Consider the following 14,045-nt stretch of genomic DNA (forward strand, 5'->3'; position numbering starts at 1 on the left):
AATGACTGGGCTGGATGATATGTTTGTGAAAACATCAGGGTTATGTATATCTGACATGACTTAGCGGTAAATCACTTTGGCTATGGTGTAGAGGGTCCTGAGTTCGAGCCTTGCAGAGGCTGTTTATTTTGTTGCTGGGCAGAACAAGGGCCGTTGGATGCAGAGTGATTAAGGCACTTTTAAGCAGCTGTAAGTGTGTTTGCATGGAGGTAAGCACTGCTAACATCTGGTTACAGTTTCTCATACTCAGTTAGCTTTTCAATTGCTTAACCTGTGTAGGCATTGCTTACCCCCGCACAAACTGTCTTAAACCCGGTTACCACTGCTTAAAAGTGCTTACTCCTGCTTACCCCCATTCTAATTTCTTTAAAAGAAAAGAAAAAAAGGTTGATAGGAAAGTGGTGAAAAGGGGACAGAAAGAGGGAAAGACAGTAGGGAAAATAGCTAGGGATGTGCAGGAAGGGTTTAGGGAAGGTCCATAGCTGACCATTTCTTCTACAGGAACAGCTGTGCATATACACTGAATTTGGAAGTAGATTTGGATATTCAAACCCCCTGAGAGAAGGGTGAGGACAACAATAATATGTTGTGATGCCAATTAGACCAGACTACATGTGTCCAGTGGACAGCTATGTATGGGGCGATTTTTTTTTTTGGGGAGCAGACTGCTCTTTTTTTTCAGGTGAGAGTGGGATGTTGGGGAGGGATACTAGGTGTATTTGGGGAGGTAGGTTGGATAGGTTAACAGACAAGACAAACAAGATGCATACAGGGGTGGTATATGACACATGTGGGAGGTAGATACCTTGATGGGGAGGGGTATTGGGAAATTGGAAGCCTATGAGCCCCCTAGTAGAAACAGTGGGACTAAGATCCCCACCCATGGGCAGTCACCACTGCACCTTCACAGCCCCAAAGGTGGCTGTGCTGAGGGCTGAGTCAGAGAGCCAGACCGACCCTCTAGTCACAACACATGGCCTTGAGTTGGCGTAGAAGATCTCCAAACTGCTGATGGAGCTAACTACATAGCATGACCCGGACCTGGCAACAGGTGACATGTTCCTGTCTGCACCCACTCCCGGGAGGACGAGCCCCATCCCCTGAGGCAGTTCCACCTGAAGGTGGTGCAGGACCAATGGATGAGGAGGTCTCAGGTTGGAACCCAGATGTGCTGGTGCCTAGTGCCATGGTCAGCTGAGGTAGGACAGGTGGGTCCGCTGGGACGCGCATTCCCATACATGCTATGGTGTTTATGGTGTATTAATATATGTGGGTTAGTAATAGTCAACACATTCCAGGGTTAGGTATAACAGCATGCATAGATATTCCCATTAACCCAGACACCAGATACGGAACAGTTGCATAGCAAATGGAACACATGCATATATGAGACCACAGTGGTAATAAAAACAGCATGTAGGTACATTGATGGCACCATGCCACCAATGCTGGAGTATTTTAATATAGCACATGCATAGAAACAGATTTAAATAATTGTCAACCAATTGGACATATGTCCCAACAGAAGAGTGAAGTCATTACATACCAGTTGAGGTGGGTATGTAGTTTATTGTTGGAGATATGGTGGGGGGGGGGGGTGTCAATTAACAACTAGTATATTCCTGTGGTCCACATTACTTTCCTAGTCAGTGTTGTGTTGTTATCTGTACCTTACAAGTATTACTACAGTACCCTATAGCCTTAGTTTGGACAGTGATATGGCTGCCATCATCATTATACACAAATTGGTTTTACCTGCAATATACACCTCTTACTTGGTATACCTGTGGAGGAAATGTTTGTTAACACTAACTGTTTCTACACATACTTCCAGATTCCAGGTAAATGTTGTGCACATAGCTGTCCATCTCTTTCTGCACAGACTCTGGCCATGTCTTGACCACATGCAGGTGAACTGAGACATATCTAGACTATAGCCCTCTTCAACCTTTAGTGACTTACCACACTCTTATACAGGCTTTCCTACACAGTTATAATATGTAGCACAGTGTGGGTGACAGTGATCAGTGATACCTTATTATTCAGAGCAACTGGAACACTCACAATTCCATACAATACCAGTGTAAACAGTACCAGTACAGTGTATCAAGCTTTTTATTTCTTGGCACAGTGTTCGTATCCGACGTACCTGTGGGAGCAATGTTTGTTAGCACTACCTGAATATTGCCACACAAAGTAACAGATTACACATTAGTATTATGCACATACATCTCACTCTGTTACTGTACACACTCTGGTCACAGCTTGACAACATGGGGTGTAGGTAGGACATACTTGGCTTATTACTCTCATAACAGTTTCGGGAGTTGCTAGAGTGACAAGTTTGTTCTCATAGATGTGGGACAATCAGTTGTACTCCCTGTTTGCTGCCTAAACATCTGGGATCATCCCACAGACTTCCCTGGGGGACAGGGTGACAGGCAGCAGATTCTGGTCTTATCTGTACAGCTGTGGAGTATGATTCTGTATGCAGGCTACTTCCACTCCCATGATTCAGACCATGGCTGTGTCTGCTACAACTTAAGCACTGTCCATCAGAGTTGTGTGTGTTATAGGAGATATACAGCAATATCTATATCTGCCTTCTGTCTTATAATTCTCCTGTGGTTTTGCATTCTGACCTTGTATTACAACACTCTTATACAGGATTTCCTAGACAGTTATATTTTGTAGGACAGTGTGGGCGACAGTGATGAGTAATACCTTATTATTCAGAGCAACTGCATCAGTCACAATGTCATACAATACCAAAGTAACAGTACCAGTACAGGATATCTTTCTTGTATTTCTGGGCACAGTGTTGATATCTGACTGACCTGTGGGAGAAATGTTTGTTAGCACTACCTGAATGTTGCACACAGTACCAGTTTCCATGTTACTACTATGCATATACATCTCACTGTTACTGTACACACTCTTGTCACAGCTTGACAACATGGAGGTGTAAATGGAACATAGGTGGCTTCTTACTCTCATAAGGTTTTGGGGAATTGCTAGTGTGCCAGCTTTGTTCTCATAGATGTGTATCAATCAGTTGCATTTCCTGTTTGCTGCCTATATGGCTGGGATCATCTCACTGATTTCCCAGGGGGACAGGTTGACAGGCAGCAGATATGGGCCACTTTACAGGACATATTTGTACAGTTGTGGGGTATGATTCTGTATGCAGACTACTACCATTGCCAGGATTTGAACCATGGCTGTGTGTCCTAAAAATGCAGCAGTTCACGTATCAGTTGCATGTGCTATTCTGATTTTGTTGTCTGCCTTTTCACTGTTTTCTATCTTTGTGTCTCTTAGTTGTACTAAATGGCCTCTGGGGATTACACCAGTCATATACAGGCATTCCTACGCATTCTATTTATGGTGCACTGTGTGGGTAACAGCGCTTAATACAACAGTAAAATTACATGGTTGCAAATCTACATTACCATATGATACCAGAGTATACACATGCAGTCCAGAAGTTAGACCTTTATTGTCAGGCTATTATGCTTTTATTTACATACAAATTATATGAGATTCTTCCTGCTATATTCTCCGGTGTATGCAGTACTTGCCTTAAAAATACAAGTTTTATACAGGCAGTTAATTTACTAATACTATTAGATGTATTTCCTATGACAATACATGCAAGAGTATTACTGATCTGCCTCACATCGCAACCTCTCCAGGTGACTTCCGTGGGCCTCCTGGTTTCCAGCCTGCTTACTTGCAGCTGTGGAGGAAATAAGAGGAATATTTAGCCATACCTATCCATGATATACATGAGCTGGCATTTATTACACACATAGTGGAGCGATACTTACACACAGCTGGGATAGCCCCTGCCGTTCAAGCCTCTTGGATCCACTGCTCCAAGCAGTCCCCCTTACATCGCTACAGGTTGGCATAGTGATGCCTGACCTGTTCACCAGTTTGTGGTATGCCATTGGCATTGGTGAGGTCACGAGCGAGTCAGTCCCAGGCTTCCACCTTATATTGGGTACCCTTGTACTAGCTCTGCAGCAGTCTCTGCTCATGGTCTTTGACAAGGAGTCCTGCTATGACTCTGGACTTCTGGTTGCACCAGCGCTGTGCCCAGAAGCGCACACCTTCTCCCCTTTCTGCCATTGTGCCTGTGAGGGGAAGCTACAACCAGTTATGAGATGTATTCCCCCCTGTTGGGTTTAAGTAGGGCTGATTTCCTGCACTCTTCTGTGATTTGCTGGTTTTGAAAAAGCTAGGCTATGGGCAAACCTGCTTACCTAAGGATGGCATTGTTTAAAGGGGTATACCACTGGGCACATTGAGTTAGTTGGCCTACACATTGCTTACACCTCCTAAGCTGGCCTGTGCAATGCTTAGCATTGCTTACATTAGACTTTGCATTATATTTTCTTTTTGGTATTGATTTCTTATTCATTACATCTTATATATAAGCCTGGTATCCATGATTCATGTGTACGTACACTGTATGGGGTCCTTGTGTTTTATTGGGGACTTCAGCACTCTATTATAATTACATCTCTCATCTAGGCTTACTGCTGTACTCCAGTTCACATATTTATGTTATGTAGTGGGTTATAGAACATATGACTGTATACAGATTCCTTTCACAGGTTCACTTTGATTTTACTATTGTGAGGACTTGTTTGGTGATATGGGTTGTGAGGGTGGCCTAATGGTTAAGGTGTTTGCCTTACAAACACAAGGTGCAGGGTTTGAGTCTCACAAGGGATAACTGGCTAGGCTTAAAATGGCTCGCAAGGGCAGTTAGCTTAGTACTAACCTATGAACCTCATTTTTCTGTACTGCTGTGATGGCTTGTGGTTAACTACTGTGACTATAGTGTATAGGGTCCTGGGTTCAAAACCTGCAAGGCTGTTTATTTTGTTGCTGGGCAGAACAAGGGCCATTGGATACAGAGTGATTAAGGCACTTTTGAGCAGTTGTAAGCAGATTTGTGTGGGTTTGCGTGGAGGTAAGCAATACTAACATCCGGTTAAATATGGTTACAGAGAGTAAACTTTAAAATTGCTTAACCTGTGTGCGCATTGCTTACCCCTGTGCAAACCGGCTTCAACTCACTTACTAGTGCTTAAATATGTTTAGTACTGCTTATTTGTGCTTACACTTGCTTACTAGGGTGTACTCTCATTTACAATTGCAGTGATTTTGACAGTAATATCTAATGGTTCTTGAGAAGGTGGGGGATTTGGTAGCTGTATGGAGCTGTCATTCATTGCACATTTTACCTTCCATTTGTATCTATGATTCCTGTGTACATATACTGTATGGGGCACATGTGCTTATCTGTGGACTTTGCAACATTATGACATTGACACCTCACATGTGCATTAAATGCAGTACTCCAGTTCAAAAATATATGTTATTTAGTAGGTTATGCAACTAAAATATTGGTCATAACGTGATTTGCCATGGAAAATGGATTGTGCTTTAGTGGGACTCGAACCAGGAATGCCTGCTCGTAAGGTGAATGCTCTGCCCCCTACACTATTGCTATACTGCTTCATTTGCATATATCTTCCTTGTTATCCTCTAATGTTAAGCTGCATTAACCATAGCTAAGCGATGGGCCCACCCATGCACCTACAGTTAGCTTTAATCGGATTCATAATAAAAAAAAGGTTTGTTTATTTGATTTGTATTTACTGTTGCTGTTGTACATGTGGGGGAATGTTGCTGGGGATATGCGGACACCCATGAGGGGTCTTGCTCATTCCTTTGGCCTTTCTTTTGTTCTTTATTGTGGGGACAGGTATATTCTGAGAGCTCTGCTCTCAGTCACGCCCCCCTGCCCTCTTACACACTTCATGTAAGATTAGGAGCTCAGGCAGCATGCCTTCATTAATATGCATGGTGCACTGCCGTCCTGCTCCTAAACGGCCACTTCCATGCAGGACTAACTAGTCCTGCATGGAAGATTAGTAAATCTGGGGGAGTATTTTGTAGGGTAGCCTCTATTAATTCATCTAATTCTTCTTCCTTTTCCTTCAAATGCTGTTTAAGGTCTGTCATTTCTGCCTGTAATTGTTTAAGGGATGTATGATACCTGTTATTAGATTCCTCTGTTGAATGCAGGGCTCCTATGCACTTTTGACAGAGGTCTTGGATGTCATTCCTGAAATTTTTAAACTCACCTTGTTTGTTTTTTTAGGAATTTATTAAATTCTTCTGTCATTTTATCATAAACCTTATTTCTGTCCTCATCTGTATGTGTAGTCGTGGCATCATTCCACGCTTGTACATGATTTTTAAATGGTGTCACAAGATCTACAGGGGATTCTGTCAATAACAGATGTGACTGTTGTAATTCAGAGATTAATGTACTAACAGGACATAACTGCTTTATATCTGGATATAATGAAAACACTTTACCCTTAGTTAATTCTTTATCATGAAAAGGTCTTTCTTCACAGTCTAGTTTTTTAGCAATATCATGCAATACATTTTTATGGCATGGCACACAAAATGCAGTTTCTGTTAAATCACACAATAAACATTTATTATTTTTTTTGTTGCAAATTCCAATCAAATGTTACAATCCACTTACATAATGCCTGTATGTCAACTTGCCCTAATAAGGTTTTACATTTACTAATGTGCTGTGTATACCAACATTGCAATTTACACCATATTGTATCTGGTTGTTCTGCTACATTAAGAGTAAAGCTTGGCTTACACTTGCTTGAATTCTGTTTAATAGCATCCATATTAAAAATGTGACACAGAAAATGATCTTACCAGTTATCAAGAAAACAGGTGATCAGGCTGTTGTTGCAGGAGGCTGGAAATTTTTTCAGAGTCATTCGAGAAGCTGGTGAAACACAGCAAGCAGTGAGCTGCTGTGAAAATTAGATGTCCACCTTTTCTTGGAGAATTTAGGGTATTGCAACTTTCCTGCACTGCAGGTTCAATCTGGATTCAGATATCTGAGAATCTTTACTGCTGCAAGCTGCATAAACTGGAGTTCTTCTGTTTATGATTTACACATATGTACAAATATTAGTTACTACAATTTGACTGACGTAACTCTCTGCAGGCCTTACCACCCCCTTTATTTTCGAATGCAGGCTAGCTCACCACTAAAGAATTAATTATCAAGGTGCTGCTTACTGTGATGGATCTGAAGTCTTCTTAAGATGCTAAGGTCTTGCTGGCTGGATTCTGCTGAAACCATAATCTAGCTATAATTGCATTTTCAATCTGTTGCCCACAGAAACTTACTTGCTGAATGTACACTGATGCAGCATCAAACTCTGTCACTTTAAAAGCAGTAACCAATAAATAACGTTTTATAACAAATCACACATACATCTGTTTGCTGGTGTTTGCAGGAAAAAATATGTTTTCATCCTGTAGAGAAATAATGCTGGTATTGTCTTTTAAGGAAACATCTTGTGCAAATGCTGACTTGAAAGCATATCCATTCAAACTTCCTTGCTTAACAGTGTCATGTAGTATAAACATGTACAGATTGTTTTCCTGTTGTCCATTCTTTAAGGAAGGAGGTTAGCTTTCTTACTGACAATGTGATATGCATACATCCTGTTTTTTTACATTTTTGCTCTTATTGACAATGTGAAATGCATACATCCTGTTTTTTTTCATTTTTGCCAAGTCTGTAAGAGGTCAGATTTCTTGCTGACAGTGTGAAATGGATACATTCTTGCTGATTCTGTAGGAAAACATGTCCATTAAGCAAATTCCTTATTTTTCAAGCCACAGTCATTTAGCGTGGATGCTAATCACATATTGATAAACTCTATTTCTACATTTAAGCAAGCTTTATTTTATACTTTATTTATGTTGCATATTTGTAGCAGATTTACTTGCAACCTTAATACCTTGTTGAGCATATTCTAACACATTGCACTTGGCCCTAATCTTAGCCAGAAGAGTGTCTGAACTCCAAGCCCTTATAGCCATCCTTCCATTCCTTGTTTTCCACAAGGGTAGAGTTACCCTCAGGACAAACCTGTCCTTCATGCCCAAGATAGTCAATGACCTATCCCTCAGTCAGGCCATACACTTACCTGTCTTTTTTCCTAAATGCACAAGGAGACAGTGAGAGAGTGCTGCATTCCCTGGATGTGCACAGACAAATCAGATTTTACCTGCACAACACCAACTCTATCAGACAGGCTGGCCAACTTTTTATTTCCTTCCACCCCAGAGCCCTGGGGAAGGCAGTGTCCAAACAGACTATTTCTACTTGGATCTCCAAGGCCATCACCTTCTGCTACCAATGCCATGGTAAGTCTCTGCAGGGTACAGCTAAAACTCATTCCACCAGAGTCATGGCCTCTTCAGGTGCCTTCTTCAAGGGCCTGTATACTTCTACTATCCTGGAGGCTGCTACTTGGTCTTCGGTCCACACCTTCACCAAACACTACAAACTTGATCACATCTGTAGATCTAGGGTAGGGTTCGCCAGGGCAATCCTGCATGGATTCTTGAAGTCTGCCTGTAGACCACTCCCCCAATCTCAGTGAGCTTTGGCACTAACCCATATGCAGAATGCTGTAACATGGGAATAGAAGGACATAGAAAAGTTGTGTAAAATGTTACCATAACCATAGATGTCTTTCTCTTCCATGTTGCAGTATTCCTTCCCACCCTCCTTCCCCTCCCGTCAGCTAATAACTTCCCTATCTGGATGGCAATGGTATGGCATTGCCCTTACTAGGACTGGCTCCAACTGGGGCCTACAGTTCTGAGGGCTGGTGCATGCCGATATCACCTTTATGGCCCACATACTCTCAGCCACATCAGACATCTCACGCACCTTGGAGGGACTACTGACTGTACATACGTGAGACTAGAAGAGTAATCCCATATGCAGAATACTGCAACATGGAAGAGAAGGACATCTATGGTTATGGTAAGATTTTACACAACTTTTCTTTATTACATGTTAACATGTCTTTGACTTATTTAAAATAATACGGCTTCCTACAGTATATAATAAATGTGTTTATACATATACTGAACCTTTATCATATACTATAGGAAGCCGTATTTTACATAAGTCAAAGACATGCTAACATGTTGGAGATACAAGAGCAATGAAAATGCACATAGGTTCAGTATATGTATAAAGACCAGACCCCTGAAGTATTCCATTGTCCCATTATTTGGTTGCCTCATCCTAATAACCCTAAACACTGCTCAAACCTGTCAGTGTGCATATTTTAAATGTTCACACACACACACACACACACACACACACACACACACACACACATACATGCAAACTCTTATGGCCATTTGCTAAACAAAGTTTCACAATGAAAACAGACTTGACATGAGCAACATTAAACTTTTCTTTTGAATCTCGCATTCATTGAAAATACATCTGGCCAGTGGTGGAGTAAGTATACCTTGGACCCTGAGCTGTTTTCAAATGATGGGGCTCCAGCACATATTTTTAGGTCCGTGCATAAATGCATGTGTTCTTTGATTCACCTTCCTGATTGTTTTAAATTATATTTCATGTTTAATAAAGCAGCATTGTTGACTGCATTCTTCTCAGATGTGTGTCAAAAATTAATAATCAGTCACATTTCAAATTAATTTCACACACATACGGCCAAAGTATTCCAACTTAATACACATATGTCCACACACTAGTCCTGCAGAGCCAGATTAAATACTGTTTTAAAATGACCAAAATAAGAACATAACATACTTCCATTTCTACCTTTTGTTATAGCCTCTTTGTTGACTGTGTACACCCCTTATTGTTACAAAGAAATAAATTGTGTGTCTTTTACTGGTAGCTTTAGATGAGCTACATGAAATTGTATAAAATCATTTACATCATACCACAAGATCATCTTTGTAATGCGCAATTTAATCACCAAATAAACATATACTAAGTCAATACACACAATCTTTGCAGAAGTAAGTCAACTGAATAATTGCACGTTTCAGAACTATTACTAATGAGAGGTTGCTGTTAGCAAACTTTGCATTCCAGTGCTTCACCTACAAATACAGTGCCTGCTGCCCTTGAATAGATTGCTTATATTAAATTTAAAAAAATGGTGTCCTGGTAAAATTGCCATAACATTTCCTGAACTAGATCAGCTACCTGATATGGAATGACTGGCAAATAACTGCAGCTGGTTCTTAGTTACTAGGTATGCAGTCCTTGAGACAATTAGAACCTAACCCAAATTCCCAATTGCACAAAAGGGACTGTCTGGTTAAGTGAATTGCTCAACTTTAAGCAAATGAAGTTGGAAAGATTTAAACCCTGAATCCTTGCCACAGAAAGCAACTCATTAACCAGACAGAGCTTGAGTCTTTTATGCTAACTGTTGAGTAACCATTTTTAAATAATTGTTTACAGTTTGATCTTGTAGCGATTGCTGCATTGCAATAATGCAACATTGGCTACATAATGGATGCTGAAGATCAGATGATTCTGATCCATACATCCTCAACCCTTTTATCCCATTTTGCACATGGGGTTGGGGTGCCACTTAAGCAGTGGCAATCATCTGAAGCCAAGGTTTACATCACCAGTGGTTAGCCCTGCCATGGAAGTTCCTTCGTACCGCTCAGTCACACTGACTGATCATCACTCCAAATAATGCAAACTATATGACCTGATAAACGTCAGCCTCTTTGCCATAAAGAAGGTACAACAAAAATTACTAAAATGCAACATGTTTAGACCATATTATACACACTATACCTATAATTAATTCATTTTGCATATTGAATAAAGCAAAACAGTATAAATTATACATCAGCTTTTGTTAAACCCACAAGTCGTACAAAAAGTAGAAATATTACTGTATGCAACATACTTTTGTTTGGTGTGGGGGCTCACATATTTGCAGGATACTTGCATCTCAGTTTTGACATCCGTATGTCTTCTCTGTCATCAAGAATAGCTATCCACTTAATATCACTCAGTACAAGTTTTTCCTACTTGAATGTTTGCAGCCTATACCTCCAGCAAGATCACACACAAATGGGTCCTTATGCAGGGTAATGAATCGGGCCCCTGCCAACCATACAAATATCACATTAACTGAATATCTTTCCCTGATTGCCATAAACACTTAAAACCTGTCATTGTGTATACTATTTCCTTTTACAATTATCACAAATTTGGATTTCACTTAAAACTTTTATTTCAAATTTTACAGAAAAAAATGCCAGCTGCCATTTTCTAAACAAAAACCTCTCATATTGAAAATTGACAGCATGAGAAACTAGACTTCTCTTTTCTTAAAACTTACATTTAGTGAAAATGCATCTGGCAACTCATTAAATGACACGAGGTATGCTGGGATTTATACAAATTAGTGTTTATGTGAATGGTGCAGGAATTATAAAGACAAATGTGTAATGCATTTACTAACAGCCTGAGACATCCCACTTGGACCAAGGTGTCCCTTTTTAGGATCAGCCTAGGAGTACTATGTGAAGTAAATTTGCAAGTTTGAGGAGTCAAACCATGTATTATAGGAAGCAGCTATTTAACAGTGCATAGCTTAGTCATCTGCACTAAGTGTTAGACAAACTGCTGTAGCCCAAACACACTACATTTCACACCACTGTGCCTGTGGGAAAAAAGCTAGGTTAAAAATTAATCTATTGTTAAAATATTTACATTAAACTCAGTGATTTATCAAAAAGGAAAAAAAGTAGCACTTATATGATGCCTGGCAGATGGTATGGAGGATAAAGGAGCTTGCCTCCCATACCTAAAGTACAGGTTTTGAGTTTGTCAGTCTAGACAGCCTTTATAATTTGAACATTTTTATACGCACTGAATTCAGTAAGCCTGCTGCCCAACTACCTGAATCTTGTTTAAAAACAATGCTCCACTCAGTGCTTTGTCAAAGCTGCTACCTGCCCAAGTTTTGACTATCTAGAAGAAATCCAACAAAGAAAGCACCGCTCAGCAGCACTTCATTGCTAATATATAAGAAATTCAGTTCCATTTACCTGATGTTTAAAATCATGAGTGCCAAGTTCCATGAAGTCTGTGTCAACTTCAGTCTCATTGATTCAAATCACATGCCAATGAGAGACTGTGACTGGAGCTATGTGCTGCAAGTGGACCTTTAAACATCTGTAAGAGCAAATTGCAGCCATGGTCAGATGTGTGTATGCATGTATGTATCTACACACACACACACACACACACACACACACACACACACACACACACACACACACACACACACACACATAATATATACACCAAATTGGTTTGTACTTTGGACTTTAACCTAGTATTGAATGCCTATGGCTGGGCCCCAGGCAACTACATAGGATGTCTTGTGGACGCCTCAGTCTGAGCAGCCTGCTGGTACAACAGTCTTTACCTCTCAAGAAAAACTATAAAGAAAAACATGAGCATAAAGTAGTTTAAGGGTAACAGGACCTTGAAAGAAGAATGTGAATAAGGAGCAGAAGACTGCTCCCCTAGCCTTTAATAAGCTCAAGGGCATTGAATATGGTCGTGCAGCGTTCATACCATTTTCATCTAGCTCTAAGATTCCAAAAGTGGACCCAGCTGAGATCCTAGATGTGGTCAAAGCTCTGAATTAGATCCAGGCTCCAATACCCTCTCAAGTGATGCAAAAGAGGTTAACTGAGAAAAGGGTTGCATATCTGTTGTGCTGGCTTTTAATGCCATCGGTTGCCATTTCCATGGAAATTCAATAAGTCCTGCAGCAAATTAAGGATGTTGTCCTAAAGAGCATACTGTGTATCCCCGCTGGTTCAGTGCAGAAAGTAGAAAAAACATGTTATAAAATGTGGTTAAAATGCAGGGGATACAGTGTCTTGGGCAGCAGCCATAGGATCTGATTCTTTAACAGTCCAGTCATTTAGAAGAGCAGTTACTTAATGCTTCCTTGTACAGGGATGTCCTACGTCTTCCCCCACAACTGATCTTCAGAAATCTACAAGGAAAAATGAAAAGCCAATGGAGATAGTCAAGTAGCTGTTCATACCTACATTGCCAGGTATAACAAGAATTATCCTTCCAAACTCTAAGTTTCTACCATTGGCAGCAGACTAGATTCTGGAGATCATTTGAGAAAGTAGTGTCAAGAGAAGCCTACTGGTAATAATTCCATGGGGGCAGTCATTCTGACTAGAAAGAAAAGCCTCTCCCTGTTCTCTCCTATCACTGCAGCTGTTCCCCTCCACTAGCATGGGGGCAGGCTGCCTTTAAAATCTGTTGGAAGACCAAAACCTGGGACAAATGAATTTTTGGACGTCGTGACTTCAGGGCAGATAATAGAATTTAAGGCCTTCCAACATGTATGGGGATGCCCTGAATTCCAATGGATTAGATGGAGCTGACCTTGACTCTGCTTGACACCCCACTGGTTGAAGGAAACGAGCATCTGACACTCAAAATATTTATTCTGTGAGCTAAGGCTGCTTTTCAGTCTAGTAAAATTATAGTATTATTGCAGATCTGAGGGCTTCGGCTAATCAATTTTCTATCTTAAAATCTTTGAGGCTCACAGCTCATCAACAGCTTGAATATGGTTAAAATGTCCACAAAAACAAACATTTTTGTCTCCAAATTGGGTTCACAAATGATGGTGTGAACCACCAGTTTGTTTATATTTGACAAACTTGGGGGGTTCTTTTGATACTGACAACATTTTACTAATGTGACAGCTTTAGTAAATGTACTGTCCATTAAATGAAACTCTAAATAAAATTACTAAATCTTTAGAAATATGCAGTGTTGTTTAAAAACATTCACTGAAGGCTGAATTAAAAAAATGCTACCCAGTAGCTATGTCTCTGCCTCAGGTAATTTGTTTGGCTCCTCCTTAATAACAAAATGCAGTTCAGAAAAAAGGCTACAGATGAAGTCGTCATAAGTAAAATTGCCCTTTTTGTCATAGTGCTGTAAGCCTCAAGGTGGCTTACTGTAACCTTTTACCACACTGTCCACCATTAAACATAGCCTGATATTGTAGTGGAATTTGGCTGGGGACAATGGTGTCATAATAATACTTAACCAG

The sequence above is a fragment of the Protopterus annectens genome, chromosome 2.part0, assembly GCF_019279795.1.
Source record: "Protopterus annectens isolate FY-2018-M chromosome 2.part0, PAN1.0, whole genome shotgun sequence".
Lineage (NCBI taxonomy): Eukaryota > Metazoa > Chordata > Ceratodontiformes > Protopteridae > Protopterus > Protopterus annectens.